The 13,724-nt window shown below is 39.8% G+C and overlaps 1 non-coding gene across 1 annotated transcript; it reads left to right on the top strand.

Moving 5' to 3' along the window:
- The first annotated feature begins 9,455 nt into the window (after window positions 1-9,455).
- Window positions 9,456-9,562, top strand: LOC141654190 (small nucleolar RNA R71). The gene has a single exon (XR_012547754.1). It is a non-coding gene; the product is annotated as a small nucleolar RNA R71 (small nucleolar RNA).
- Window positions 9,563-13,724: the final 4,162 nt, after the last annotated feature.

The following is a 13,724-nucleotide window of genomic DNA, read 5'->3' as shown; positions in this document are numbered from 1 at the left end:
ATAGGTGTCATTGCGGATATGGATATTACTACTACCTTTGTTCTCGCTGATTTCAACTATAAGGGATGAAGTATGACCTTAAAAGTTAGAAGAAAAGTTCGTATAAATATTTGTTGTTGTTCAAAGTGGTAAGAGATTGAATTACTATGAACGGCATATTAGCTTAATATCAAATTAACGGAAAAGACACTGCCTTATCTTTTGCTAAGACAATTAGTTTAATGTTAAGAGGTGTTGTTTAATCTGCCATAAGTTGTGTTATTTACTTTCAAACAATCAAATTAAAATTTCTAGCAATATATATTAGCAAACCGGTTTTATTGGTGATTAGGAAATCAGTTTTACGATGATTTATAGTTCATTCCCTTGGAGATTCATTTCCAAGCTTCTGTTTGCATCATTTATGTTAGAAAAGCATGAATGGTAAGGGTTTAGGCTTAAATAGCCTTATCAGTGCATATGATAGCCTTGTAGATGCATGAAAAGGTGATATATGTGCATTAAACAACCTTGTACATGCATGAAATATGTAAAATCTGCATCGTTTCGTCTTTTTTTTTTCTTTTGTATTTGATCCCCGTTTGAATGTGTGCTTGTATTTTTTATTTTTGATCCCCAACCGTAATGGTAAAAATAGCCTTGTAGATGCATGAAAAAGTATAATAAGGGAAAGAGTTTAGAGTTGGATTAGGCGGGTCCGTCCTAAATTTTAAGACAATATTCTCGCATTGTTTGTCCCAATAATAATGGTTAGGGTTTGGGGTGCAATAGACTTATCAATGCACGAAGTAGCCTTGTAGATGCATGAAAAAGTAATATATGTGCATTAAACAACCGCGTACATGCATGAAATAAGATTATACGTGCATTAAATAAGGTTCTATGTGCATGAAATAAGTGTTAAATGGGCATGAAATAAGGTCTATGTGCATGAAATAAGGTTCTATGTGCATGAAATAAGGTTCTATGTGCATGAAATAAGGTTTTATGTGCATTAAAAAGTTCTTCAATTGCATCAGTTGGTTATCTTATGATACTAATTATTGTTGGTTAAGGACGTTAATTTTATGTGGGCATGAAATAAGATTATATGTGCATTAAATAAGGTTCTATGTGCATGAAATAAGATTCTATGTACATGAAATAAGTTCCTATGTGCATTAAACAACCCATAATCAAGATATTAGGATAAAGTATTTTTTTCACAAGGATTATGAAGCTCCTTGCTATCAAACTCTAATGTACACATACTGTAGCTTGCATCTTTTATTACTTAGCCACTACACTGCCTGAGAATCAAGAAGACTATACATGGATTGGCAGCTTGAAGTTGGGACTTGAAGTTGGGACTTGGGAGACTACACTTATTCTCATTCTATTATATAATTTGATTTAAGTGTTTGGAGCGATTGTTTTGTGTATAACTCTCATTTCATCTTTGTTTGTCTTATTTTAAAGGCTATTAGCTCAATGGTAGAGCGATGTGTAATTTTGCACAAAGGTATGGGTTCGAATCCCATATAGCCTATTAAATAACAAGTCTCCTGATTGCAACTTGTCGAGATGCAAGTGGTACATTGCAGCGAAGATTAAACAGCCTGTAATCATACTTGGTCAATGACGAGCAGGTCGCACGTGCAACAAGAGCGTCAAGGAGGCAATGTAATAGCTTTGTAGTGATCATAAGTTCAAAGACTAGCTTATGCATAGAAACTATGACCATACATTCTGGTCTTTGGTGATCTCAATGTAAAAGAAACACTGGTACTTCCTAGCCAATGTGGGAGTTGAACCCACATCTTGTGCATTGCACAATGCTCTTCCATTTGAGCTAATTGGCTTGAAATTATACGAATTGAATAATAATCAACATACACCACAACACATTTCTAGCAAAAACAGGATCAAACATCAAAATTAAGATAGGTGGTTAATTAGGAAGACGAAGTGTGACTAGGCTAGCATATGAAAGCAGAATATCGAATGCTATGCTAGGGTCATAAACAGCTGTTAAGAATGAGGATCAAACATCAAAATTAATACTTCGTTGTTAATGCTAGGCAAAATATTGGAAGAGACACTCACGACGTTACCAACTAGTGCAACTCTCGATAACTAGGCACTTGCCCAAGAAAGATATTTTTCTTAACATATTGTACACAATTCAAACAATGCTCAACCAAAACCGAAATTATTACTGGAAACAAAATTCGAATGATATTAAGCTAACAGAACTTGAAAAAATAAATCTCAAACCAAAGTCAAGTCAATGCTTTGCATCTTCTTCCTCACAGAATTGGCTGTACTTGTCAGAATCCATCAAGGCATTAAGTTCTCCACCATCGCTTACTTCCACCTTCATAATCCATCCTTGGCCATAACACAAGTCTGATCTCAGTTTGTCCAAACTGCGCGCCACTTATAATAACTCCTTTCCTATTCAAACCAAAGAATTCATAAGCATCATCGAAACACAAAGCCTCATCCCAAATATCACAAAGCCATATACTATTATACTGTATGAGTAAGAGAACTACTGTAACTTGCTTAATTCCAACTCTTTCGATGCAGCCCTCATGATTCCATTCATCCATTTCTTCCACATTAGCTGCATTCCATATTTCCTGTACGAAAGGACACGTAATTAGAGCATGAATATCACTTTCAATAGCCACCTGATATCGAAAACAAGTTGGCTCTCTGTCTTCAACTCGCCTTTGCAGATACAAGCCACAAGGGAGCAATTTAACACGCATACCACATAAAACTTCTCACTTTCGAGGGTACCTAATTACAACTGTTTATCGGTCACAAACGCATAATAAATGTCCATTGGACAATTATTAATTTTTTTAGTGAAGTTATGACAAGAAAAAGCACAAGAAAAAAATATACTTTAAATTATACTCTACCTTGGATTAGCCATCTCTCTGCAGTCTGCACCATCCAAGTGCTGGTCAAAGAAATTACAGCACCCGGTTTCACCATGATTTTTTAATGTGATGCATCTACCGATATGAAGGCTTCAGAACAGTTCTAGGAGTTCTTCACCATGTTTAAGCAAACTGAACATGTCTCTATCGTCTTCTTCTTCATCATTCTCTAATAGATCATCATCCCCTCTTCTTCATAACATCACTCAGAGCATTAACATCACTAGTAGCCTTGACGCTCTCCACTGCACCGAATGCACTGCTCTGAGTGACAGTAGCTCCCTCTTCAGGCAACTCCACATAGACTACGTCACCCAAATGGTCTTGAGCGTGGTCTGTTATCCCCACGGTAGCCGAATTACCCTCGACTTTGACCCATTCATGAGAATCAGTGTATTTTAGATCTCCAATTACTGCAATTGTATATGAAAGCAGAATATCGAATGCTACGCTAGGGTCATCCCCAATATGTAAACTCTCTTCAGGCTGTGCTTGGGTAGTATCTGACACAAGCAGCCTAATTCAGGAGTCACCAACTCTTGAAGAGGTTGGTCATCGGGTGATTGAGAAGCTATGCTAGGGTCATAAACAGCTGGAATTGGAGTAGACTCAAAATTAGGGTTTTCTTCAAGAAAGGAAGGTAAATCATTGGTGATCAAATGATCTGTATTGGTGATTGCATTTGTGGTTGAGTTAAGAATGAGGGGTAATTGTGTTGTACAAGGTGAAGTGATATTGACATCCAGTGTATGATGATAAGTTTTGAGTTCAGTATTAGTTTCAGTTTGATGAGGGAGAACGGGTTCGTCTTTGCAATTACTAGATGATTCAGTGTGAGAGGTATTTTGAGACACAAAGTGGTGAATGGTTGTTGTAGGACTGGTCTCTGGTGAGGAAGTGGATTGAGAGACGGAAACATGTGTGGGGCTGTGGAAGTCATTAAATAATTGTTGACAGTGATCTGTAGAGTTTATCAGTGATTCTGTTGCACAGTCTTCCCTCTAAACAATTCAGTGAACAACAAAAACATTCATTATTAGCAATTAGCATGCTATGGATGAACAGACATTTCCTATAAAAATAAAAATAAAAATCAATCAAACTGAAATTTGACCTTAATTTGATGATTATACTTGCTCTTTTTTCATGAAATTAAGTCCCCAATTTCATTATTTCCCCCAATTTGGGTAATTTCAGAATTCTCCATACCCTAATTTTTCAATTACCTAAACTTCAATTCAGGAAACCCTAATTTGATGCATCTAAACAGAAATTAGATGCACATAACTAATGCTCTGGCGATAATAAAGACTATCTAATTCACGAAATTCAGTCGCTGATTTTACTATTTCAACCAATTTAGGTAATGTATCAAATTCCCCATCCCTAAATTTCCAATTTCCACAATCTAATGCACGAAGCCCTAATTTAAAAAACCTAATTTATTTTTACGACTTTAAACAAATAATCAAACTCTAAAGTCAATTAATTTAATCGACGAATAACAATATCGAAAATTTACCTTGTCGGAGCATCAAGATCCATTGATCGTCAGATAAAAGGCTGAGTTAGTCGAAGAGAGAGAAAGAAACAAAGATGTGAGATAAAGGAAAAATGAAAAATGAATGAAATCAGAGTGTTTGGGGGGTGCGTCGAAGTTCCTTAGAGTTTGGTTCAGCCTTTTGTAAAATTATTAGATCTAAGATATGGGTGGTTCTAATGGTTCTCATTATATGGGTGGTTCTCACCGGATCTCGACCCTATATATATATATATATATATAATATATATATATATATATATATATATATATATATATATATATATATATATATATATATATATATGATGTTCTTTGTTGGTTGAATTGAATCTATTGAGTTCGATGAACTCAAATTGTGATTTATCTTTGGTCTTTGGTATATGGTGTCTTTTGATATATGCGAGGTTTTGAATGGCATGAAACAAATTTAATTTTTAAAAACATTAGGAGTTCGTAATAAAAACGGTTACTAAAAAAAAAACCGTTGTGAAGACCTTTAACAACGGTTACTAAAATAAAACCCGTTGTGAATACCTTTCACAAATACCGCGCATAATATTCAACAACAGGTTTTAAACGAAGAACCGTTGTTAAAAGTCTTCACAATTTTGGAGGGAACGTTACAGCAACGGGTTTTAAACTAAGAACCGTTTTAATAAAAATTTAAACAACGGGTATGTAGCATATACCCGTTGTTACTACAAATTTCAATTTTGGAGGGAAAGTTACAACAACGGTTATACATATGACAACCGTTGTTATATTATTCCCACCAAATTTTTGAAACACTTTCCACAACGGCTTACACGCAACAACAATGGCTTTTAACCGTGGTTAATACTTTCGACAACGGTTTAGGTAAATAACCTAACCGTTGTAAATACCTTTTACAACGGCCGCTTTAACAACGTCCGCTTTTTGTTTTTACCACGGTTTTTACCCGTTGTTATAGCCTGTATCTGTAGTAGTGAACTAGACCTCCATTTACGATAAAAGCGGTGCCTTCCTTACCACAATCAACATTGAACCATCTTTCCACCAAGAGCCTTAGAGCATTGTAAGGCTTGGTGAATTCCCTTCCAACATTTAAGGCCGACTCAAGTAGAACAAAATCGAGCTTTGTAAAGTGATTAGTGTCTTTTCTTGCAATTATAGTATTCCCGATGACCTTGTGCCACACTCTAATGCCCGGATGGTGGACTAATAGAGCGCGATAAGCATGAAAGTTCTCAAATTTCTTCCCGGAAATTGCCTCCCAAAGAGGAGAGGGGTCATACTTTTCGGGCTTCTTATGATAGTACGGTGTATCACTAAGACCTAATGCTTTACTCAAAACATCAAAGGTGATGCGCCAATTCACATTGGCAAGGCGAAACTCGATATATGTTCTAGTCTCTACCTTAGTCACTTTCAATGAACTCCATAATTCCAAGGTAAGGGAGGGGTATGTCAATTCTCTTGTAGTGAACAATTTTCCCAACCCCATGGTTTCAAAGAAGGCTTTTGTTTGCTCAAGGACACCCAATTTGTTCAAGGCATCTTCACATATGAATTTGGTGGGTAGAATGGATTTCTAAGCATACTTGGCAAATGTATCCCTATGGGAGTTAGAAATGAAAATTACCTCCGGATAGTTTGATAATTGAGCAATTTCCGGAGTTGTTGTTGTTGCTTCCAAGGGAGGATCTTGTTGTTGTTGAACTTCCAAGTTTGCACTAGCAACCACCATAGCCATTGAAGCTTTCTTTGCTTGAAGGCATTGTTGCCTTTTTGAGAGTGCCTTTGCCTTGAGTGCCTTTGTTGACCCTTTTGTTCTTGCCATTGATGATTATACCAAGAAAAGATTGAAAATCTTCAATTTCCAATTATACCCAAATCGATTTTAAGATGAAAGTATTTGCCTTTGTATTTCAAAAATCGACTCAAAGGTTGAATATTTTGGTGCTTGGATTGATTATTGTGGTAAAAGGAGTGATTAATTGTTGTTGTAAGGAAGTTTGGATATGATTTTGTTGAATTTGGTTGAGGAAATCTTGTTTTTGGTGATGGAGAGGATGAGGGTTTTGGGTTTTGGGGTTTATGGGTAGTGTTTTGAATGTATGAATGAATGAATGAATGTGGGAAGGGTATTTAAAAACACCCGAAATTTTCAAACTGTAGGGGGAAGACGAGCTGATTTCCTTCGGGACGCTCGGATTCTGCTCAATCTGGGTTCAAGAAATCTCGCCTAAAGACGAGCGTCTTTCAGAGAAGACGAGCGGATTATTCAGTTGCAGGACGAGCGGATTTCTTCAGAGACGAGCGGATTCTGTTACAGGAACTTTTCTTATTTTGCAATGGCAAAAAGACGGGCGTCTTCTTGCAAAGACGAGCGGATTCTTTCAGACGAGCGGATTCTCTGCTGGGACGCTCGGATTCTCTAACAGTCCCAAATTTTCAATTTTGCAGCTCATTTGGACGGACGGATTCAGCCATAGACGCTCGGATTCCCAAAAGACGAGCGGATTCCCCTTAAGGACGCTCGGATTCCTCCTAGTCTACCCGGATTCAGTTCCATCCGTGCACTTGCATATCCCGTGTAATTCTTCAAATCCCGCGTTCTTCAGTGTAGGGGCACTACTAAGGCATGAATAGCCTAGGCAATTGCTATCCCCACACTAAGCTAAAGCACTACACATCAATAAAATCATTAGTCCCTCCCTCACTTCTCTCAAAAATGATAAATATCTTGATCAAAGCGAAAAAAAAATGCAAAAATGCAATGTAAGAATTAAAATGCAAGTTAGGGAGTTAGAAATATTTACAAATGGTGGTTTGGAGAGGACTCCACCAAACTCTCATCCTTAGTGAGATGTCATGGGGGCATGTCCAAGGTGTTGTTGATGTTTCTCAACACCTTGAAGAAGTAGTCAAAAGCTTGTTCATTATTATGATAAAGATTCTCAATAGATCTTTGCACTTGTTGTCCTTCATATTGGTCTTGATCGATAGCATTACCAATGTATGGATTGAAAATCCCTTCAAACTCATCGTCCCAAAGACCACAAACTTCATCTACTTGATCACTAAAGATCTCTTGAGTTGATAGAGACAACTCTCCCTCTTTCTTATCTTGGCCAATGAGGCCATCTTCTTCATTGCTTGACTTTGGTGAGCTTTTCAAGCTCTCTTTGTTGCTATTCTCTTGCTATTTGAATGGAGCATCATCAATTTTCTTCTTCCATTGGAATTCCGACTTCTTCCTATCATCCTTCCAGCTATAATGATCAACCATAAAACACGGCTCATGCAAACGGGGAGCTCTCATGGTCTTGTCAAGATTGAAAGTTATGCTCTCATCTCCCACTTCTAGAGTGAGCTCTCCATGCTTCACATCTATCACCGCACCCGCGGTGTGCAAGAAAGGTCTACCTAGAATGATTGGAATATTGGAGTCTTCTTCCATGTCAACAATGACAAAGTCCACCGGGATGAAAAATTTCCCAACTCTTACGGGAACATCTTCCCATATCCCCAATGGTGTCTTCGTCGATCTATCGGCCATTTGGAGTGTGATATTGGTGCATTTAAGCTCTCCCATCCCTAACCTTTTACTCACCGAGTACGGCATAACACTCACACTAGCCCCTAGATCACATAAGGCTTTGTTGATCGTGGTGTTGCCAATGGTACACGGTATTGAGAAGCTTCCCAGATCTTTAAGTTTTGGAGGTGAACTCCCTTGAAGTATTGCACTACTTACCTTAGTGAAGGCGATAGTCTCAAGCTTCCGGATCGACTTCTTCTTCGTAAGGATGTCTTTCATGTACTTTGCATAGGCCGGCAAGTGATTGATTAATTCCGTGAAAGGAATCGAGACTTCCAAATTCTTCACAATCTCCATAAATTTTCCAAGTTGGTCATCAAATTTGGGCTTGGCTTGACGACTCGGAAAAGGAAGTCTAATCACAATGGGCTCCTTCTCCTTGGCCTTGTCTTCATTTTTCTTTGAAACTTCTTCTTTTGATGGTTCTCCATCCTTGGAGTTTTGCACAACTTCTTCTTTGTCACTAGCTTCCACAACTTCATCGTCAACTTGCCTCTTTGGTGCTTCATACCTCGTACCACTTCTCAAGTGAATGGCACTAACCGTTTCATGTCTCGGGGGATTACTTTGAGGTGGTAATTGCCCCTTTTGTCTTTGTGAGCTTGAAGATGCTAGTTGAGTCAATTGGGTTTCCAACATTTTGGTGTGGGCTAGGATGTTGTTGATGGTGATTTCCTTTGCTTGACTATCCTTTTGCATTTGAGTGAAAAACTCTTGTTGATTCTTTTGCATTTGGAGGACCGCTTTTTGAACATCAAAACCTTGGTCATTTTGTTGATTGTATGGAGTTTGATTTTGGTAACCTTGGTTTTGGTTGTAAAAGGGTCTTTGATTTTGGTTTCTCATGGGAGGTGGGGTGTATGTTGGTTGAGGGTTTTGAACATTTTGGCTTTTGTATGAGAGATTTGGGTGGAATTTGGTGTTTTCAATTTAATAGTTTGAATAAGGGGTACCACTCTTGTATGCTTGAAAAGCATTCACTTGTTCATTTGTTCCCCTACATTCACTTTGGTCATGTCCCAAAGTTCCACAATTCTCACATATCCCACTTGGGATTGATGAAGATGCCGTCATGGCATTAACATGTTGCTTTGGTGATTTTGAGGCTTCTTCAAGTCTAGCCATAGCTTTTTCGAACTTCAAATTGATGGTATCAATGTGAGCACTAAGTTGAGCACCCAATTGAGTAATAGAGTCCACTTCATGCTTTCCTCCTCTAGTAGCCTTGCGAGGTCTACTATATTGTGAATTTTGGACCGCCATTTCCTCAATCTTGTTCCAAGTTTGATTGTCGTCAACTTCGGTGAACATTCCATTTGATCCCATGTTGAGAATGTTTCTTGAGTCTTCATAAAGACCGTTCCAAAATTGTTGTACCAAGAACCACTCGCTAAGTCCATGATGAGGACATGAGCGACAAATTCCCTTGAATCGCTCCCAAGCTTCATACAAAGATTCTTCATCTCTTTGCTTAAAGCCCGTAATTTGAGCTCTTAGCATGTTAGTCTTTTCCGGTGGATAGAACTTTTTGTAGAAAGCTAGAGCCAATTTCTTCCAAGAATCAATTCCGAGAGTAGCCTTATCAAGGCCTTTAAACCATTGTTTTGCGGTGCCAATTAGAGAAAAAGGAAATAAGACCCATCGAATTTGGTCTTGAGTTACACCGGTTTGAGAAATTGCATCACAATAGTCGCAAAAAGTCTCCATGTGAGAGTGAGGGTCTTCACTAGGCATCCCCCCAAATTGGCTTCTTTCGACTAATTGGATAAATGCGGATTTGGCAATAAAGTTTCCGGTTAAATGTTGTGGTGTGGGAGTACCATTAGGTAGGTTCTCCTCGGTTGGTACGGAATGTGATGAAAATTTAGGCATTGTGGGTTGATTTTGTGTTGGATTTTGTGTTGGGTTCTCCTCACCTTCTCTTGCAAAAGGGTTGATGAACTCAATAGTGTTTGGTTGAATAACCTCACCAATACCTCTTAAAGTTCTCCTAGCAAATCTTCTATTGGCTGTCAAAGTCCTTTCAATTTCGTGATCAAAGGGTAACAAGTTACCTTGTGATCTTCTAGACATGCAAAATATCAAACAACTCGAAAATAATTAGAACAAACCTTGAGGAGCTTTACTTCCCCAAGGCAAAGAAAGACACAACTAATAACAATACAACAAAATCTAAATCAAGTTAACACCGTCCCCGGCAACGGCGCCATTTTTGCTCGTACTCACTTGGAGGTTTAGTTTTCGGTACTTGTCGTTAGGAGCACCTAGACCAAAACACAATTTATAACTTCACAAACAACTCTACAATTAGTAAAGAGGCAAGTAAAGGTCGGATCCCAAGGGACGGGAATTGAGATGAGATTTTCTATTGCAACTAGTGGTGTCTAAGGGTGTCACAATTTGGGGTTTGAAGTAGAAGATCACTAAACTAAATAGCAATGAAAGTAAACAAGCAAGATGATTAAAAAGGGATGTAAACAATTGGTAAAAGGCACTAGGGTGTCATGGGGTCATAGGCGATTCATGGGAATTGATCATACAAACATATTCTCAAATTATAAGCAAGTAATTATTGTTGTGATGGATCGAGTTGGTTTATATCTTACAATCCTACGAAAGTTTGGGTCCCGGAGCTGAATCGATTAGATTGTACAACACCTACAAGTCGACTTAATCTTCCCTACTCAACTATATGCATGGTCTAATGAGACTCGAGTTGGTTTATGTCTTACAAGTCTCATTGAAAAGATAGGTGATGGGTAAAAAATGCAAGGATTCATAGGCTCGCATTTCATCAAACATAACATGTGCATAAGTTGAGATCACAACAAGCAAGCAAATAAACTATGAAAACATATTAATTTAAGCATGAATCATCCCCCATGTTGGTTTCCCCTAATTACCCATTAACCCTAGCTAAGCAAACTATTCACTCATTATCATGTTGAACATGCTAGCAAGGTTGTCAATCATACCAACAAAGTGAAACATGATGAATAAATGAAGATAATTAACAGTAATTAAGAAGGGATTAAGAGAATTATACCTACTAATGATTCCAATAATAAAGCAAAGAATAATAGAAGTACTTGATGATTGATTGGAAGGTTGTCAATCTCCCAATAATAACCCAAATAATCTTCAATTACCCAACACAAAGGATGAACAAGAGAGAGATTAAGGAAATGAAACTTGTATTAAAACTTGATTAAATGTTGATTACAAGATTAAAGAGAGATTTGATTGATATTAACTACTCTAAAGATTGCTAAGAAGAACATGCCCTTCTAATTAGCCTAATGGGGTATTTATAGTGGGGATTAGTTACATAAATTAGGGTTTACTAAGGGCTTAAATGACGATTAAGTCCTTGAGGAATCGCTGGTCTCGAGGGAGACTCCGGTCTCCTTTTCGCCGGTCTTAGAAAAATATGCGCATCCTTCCTTGAAGCTTGTAGAAGACGAAATGGCTGACAGACAATCTGAGCGTCCAGGGCACGGGACGGGCGGATTGTGGTGATTCTGGACGGGCGTCCAGCTGTGGAAGACGGGCGGATTGGGAGTGTTTTGGACGGGCGTCCACTGGGGGAAGACGCTCGGATTCTACCTCTTGGACGGGCGGCTTGTGGACAATCCGCTCGGATTGTCTTACAGCTTCTTTTCTTTTCTTCCTTTCTTCTTTTCTTCCTTTCCCTTCATAAAATTCTTGAGGATTTCCTCGGGGATGCAAGGATCTTTTCTCATCATTGCCCATCTACTATAGTATGTATAAAGGCCTTCTAATCTTGTCTTCTCTTTGATGCTTGGTCATTGAATTCAATCAATTTAGCTATATTTTGCCATGAAAATGCAAGGTTTGCACTCCTTTCCTACCAAGGACACAAAACCTCAAAATATATGCAAAACAAAGGACTAAAGACAATAAATGACCCAAATATGCACTGAAAAGCATGGGAACAAGGATAATTCGGGGACTAAATATGCTCTAATTATGGTCACATCACCAACCATACAAACCAAAGATCCATAAAAGTACCTACCGAAAACCAAAGTAATATCCACTACAACCATGAAACAAAGAAGAAAGAAAATGGAGTATATCACTCCTCCTACTGCTCCTCCATGACCTCATCGTCACCGCCACCACTAGAAGTGCCTGCTCCCGCCGCGTCATGACCCGCATCACCACAAACACCAGCATCTGCTCCCATGCGCCAAGGGGCCAAACAACCATAGGGGTACGACTGAGGCTCTCCCCAAGTGGACCTATCCATACCATAAGAATGGAAGACCCCACTGTCATCCCCGAAACCTCTCCGCCACACCGGCTGAGCTCCCGTGGTCCCAATTCCCTGTACATAAGCCATCTCGTGCAGGTTCCGGAGTGTCAAGGTAGAAGACACTCTCTTTGTAAGCTCGCTCACGCTCATCTCTGGGCTATAGAAAGAAGGGTAACCAGGAAACTGGTACTGTGGCGGCACTGGCTGCTCCGGCTGCGCTGGCTGAGTCTCAGCCACCCTCTCCCTCACTCAGCGTGGCCCCCTCCCTACTCTAGGCCAGTCCTCCTCAGCTCTCACATTCTCTCCTTTCCTCGGCTCGGGCATCACCTGTAGGATCTCTGGGTCAATGAGGTACGTCTGCCCCGTAGGACGCTCCTTCTCCTCATCTTCGTCAGAATCGACAGGCACCACTGCCGCTGGTAAAGGCTATGTAGCGGGAAGATGCTCAGGAGCTTGTATCTGCATCCAACTCATACCCCACACTCTCCATGCCAAACTACCATCCCCCAAGGTTCTCAACCATTTCTGGTAGAGGAAATAGTCTCGGTCCAAGGTGGGTACCATGGTGGTCAAGGGAGTGTAGGCCGAGGAGGCCTCAAAGGTGGTCAGCCTCTCTGCAAACCGAGTGGCAATGGCCCCACAACTCAGAAAGCGGGTGTCGGAAGAAGCCATCAGGGCTAGACTGGCACACACTATAGCAGGGGCATTAAAGGTCACTCTCTGAGACCGGGTGGGGTTAAGTACGCCATCAGCAGCATCAACTCGTGTGAGTTTAACTTACTCACATCCTTCCTCTCATAAAGCAGACAAGTCAAGGTACGAAGGAAAATCTTCAAAGTGACATGTTGAATATCGTTAATCAACATGTTACTCGAAGTAGGAGCTGATTTACCCGTAAGACAAGGCAGGAGGCTACTAACCCCACACTCAGACGGTATATCCCTGAGAGCTCCCTTGGCGGGTTTAGCAAGGCCAAGGTGAGTAGCAAACATATCCATGGTAAGAAGAAAACTTGTGTTCATAAGGCGGAACTCCACAGTTTGTTCCACCGCATCGTATTTAAACGAACTCATAAACTCAAGGGTCAAGAAGGCATAAGAGTGCTTACGGAGGTGATATAACCCAGTCATCCCCAAAGTCTCAAAGATGTGCCTAACATCGGTCTCAATCCCCAAGTCAGTCAGAAGGGTTGTGTCTATACAACGGGTAGGTCTCATCTTTCGGTTCTGCAAGGCCACAAAATTACCCCTTTGGGTAAAGTCCACAAAGACTACAGACGGGTACTCCGGTACCGCTGGGACCGTAGGTCCACTCCCCTCTCCTACCTCGGGCTCAGAAGCCCTTCCCCTTTTGCTCTGACGGGTTCCCACGGTCGGTCTCGGC

The sequence above is a fragment of the Silene latifolia genome, chromosome 4 (genome assembly GCF_048544455.1).
Source record: "Silene latifolia isolate original U9 population chromosome 4, ASM4854445v1, whole genome shotgun sequence".
In the NCBI taxonomy this organism is placed as follows: domain Eukaryota; kingdom Viridiplantae; phylum Streptophyta; class Magnoliopsida; order Caryophyllales; family Caryophyllaceae; genus Silene; species Silene latifolia.
The sequence above is the reverse complement of the archived record's forward strand: the minus strand, read 5'-3'. Positions and strand labels throughout refer to the sequence as shown.